This window comes from Schistocerca gregaria, unplaced genomic scaffold, assembly GCF_023897955.1.
Source record: "Schistocerca gregaria isolate iqSchGreg1 unplaced genomic scaffold, iqSchGreg1.2 ptg000805l, whole genome shotgun sequence".
Classification (NCBI taxonomy): domain Eukaryota; kingdom Metazoa; phylum Arthropoda; class Insecta; order Orthoptera; family Acrididae; genus Schistocerca; species Schistocerca gregaria.
This window is the reverse complement of record NW_026062173.1, coordinates 140001-142500: the sequence shown is the minus strand read 5'-3', so window position 1 is coordinate 142500 and position 2500 is coordinate 140001.

Here is a 2500-nt window from a genome sequence, read left to right as displayed (position 1 = left end):
CTACATCAACAGACGGCTCACGCTGATTCCCGGCAGAGGGAGGAGGGGGGGGGGGCCAACATGCAATACTTTCGTCCGTACCTACTTACCACATGTCTGTACGGCGTACAACAGTGCAATCTCGCTGTAATGGGGAGACGAGACAAGTAGCATCGTGCACAACATATGGCCCTTATGATTCGCCATTGTAGGGCGCAGCCGGTGTACGGTCAAGCATGTGCCACATTATGTCACTCAGTACGTAACGACGGATGATCAGTGTGGGTTACGCGTACATCAGCGGACAGTCCACACAGGCCGTACCACAACGTACACTGACTGCATCGACAACCGAATGCAACTGAACAGCTGCAAGGCTCATTTCACAAACAAACGCCTGACCGACCAGCTTGGAAGGGCAGGAGGGGAGGGCGATATTCGTTCTGTAGCGGTACACCCTTCCAGTGGTTAGCGGGACTGTGTAGAAAGTACGCAACACTCGAAAGACCTTTATGTGAGGGTACGCACCATGGCATCAAGAAATACACATGACACCAGAGGATCCAAGCAGTGAACTATGTTCAGAGGGTTGCTGTTAGGCAAAGCTACATTCCTGTGACGTTACATGTGACAGTTAAGGTGCAGTGTAAGTTAGGTTAAGGTGCAGTGTAAGTTAGGTTAAGGTGCAGTGTAAGTTAGGTTAAGGTGCAGTGTAAGTTAGGTTAAGGTGCAGTGTAAGTTAGGTTAAGGTGCAGTGTAAGTTAGGTTAAGGTGCAGTGTAAGTTAGGTTAAGGTGCAGTGTAAGTTAGGTTAAGGTGCAGTGTAAGTTAGGTTAAGGTGCAGTGTAAGTTAGGTTAAGGTGCAGTGTAACTTAGGTTAAGGTGCAGTGTAACTTAGGTTAAGGTGCAGTGTAACTTAGGTTAAGGTGCAGTGTAACTTAGGTTAAGGTGCAGTGTAACTTAGGTTAAGGTGCAGTGTAACTTAGGTTAAGGTGCAGTGTAACTTAGGTTAAGGTGCAGTGTAACTTAGGTTAAGGTGCAGTGTAACTTAGGTTAAGGTGCAGTGTAACTTAGGTTAAGGTGCAGTGTAACTTAGGTTAAGGTGCAGTGTAACTTAGGTTAAGGTGCAGTGTAACTTAGGTTAAGGTGCAGTGTAACTTAGGTTAAGGTGCAGTGTAACTTAGGTTAAGGTGCAGTGTAAGTTAGGTTAAGGTGCAGTGTAAGTTAGGTTAAGGTGCAGCGTAACTTAGGTTAAGGTGCAGCGTAACTTAGGTTAAGGTGCAGCGTAACTTAGGTTAAGGTGCAGCGTAACTTAGGTTAAGGTGCAGCGTAACTTAGGTTAAGGTGCAGCGTAACTTAGGTTAAGGTGCAGCGTAACTTAGGTTAAGGTGCAGCGTAACTTAGGTTAAGGTGCAGCGTAACTTAGGTTAAGGTGCAGCGTAACTTAGGTTAAGGTGCAGCGTAACTTAGGTTAAGGTGCAGCGTGGGTTAGGTTAGGGGCCAACGTGGGTTAGGTTAGGGGCCATCGTGGGTTAGGTTAGGGGCCAACGTGGGTTAGGTTAGGGGCCAACGTGGGTTAGGTTAGGGGCCAACGTGGGTTAGGTTAGGGGCCAACGTGGGTTAGGTTAGGGGCCAACGTGGGTTAGGTTAGGGGCCAACGTGGGTTAGGTTAGGGGCCAACGTGGGTTAGGTTAGGGGCCAACGTGGGTTAGGTTAGGGGCCAACGTGGGTTAGGTTAGGGGCCAACGTGGGTTAGGTTAGGGGCCAACGTGGGTTAGGTTAGGGGCCAACGTGGGTTAGGTTAGGGGCCAACGTGGGTTAGGTTAGGGGCCAACGTGGGTTAGGTTAAGGGCCAACGTGGGTTAGGTTAAGGGCCAACGTGGGTTAGGTTAAGGGCCAACGTGGGTTAGGTTAAGGGCCAACGTGGGTTAGGTTAAGGGCCAACGTGGGTTAGGTTAAGGGCCAACGTGGGTTAGGTTAAGGGCCAACGTGGGTTAGGTTGCCAGAGATGTGTCAAATCAGGATGTACGTTTGGCTGGTGTCAGGTGGTGGGTTGGTTCGATGCCTTTATAAGGGGTGTGGCCAAAGGGTATTTTATTACTTGTACCTTTTGTGTTGTGGCGTGGCGTTGCGTCCTGTGTTGATACTGGGTGGACCACTGTGGGTGTTGCTGGCTGATTTGAGCTGCGTTGTTTGCGGGTGATGTGAGACATTCTGTCTTATTAGTGGACGTGACGTTCCTCTTGTCGTTGTTTGGATAGTGTCCTGTGGCAGCGAGGATAAAATGGATGTTGTTGAACGATAGTGCTTTGGTGCTTTCGCTTTGTTACACACAGAGTGGACTGTGAGATAGGGTGACTGGGTCGAGTGCGGTTCACACTGTCCTCCCCAGTTTACAGTATGTATCATCTATGTATGTGGTCCTGCATCATTTACTAAGGAGGGACGTCAGACGACTGAAATATTAGTTATGTACTGATGTAAAGCAGAATGCTTACCTTCCACCAGTGGGCGAGTATCGA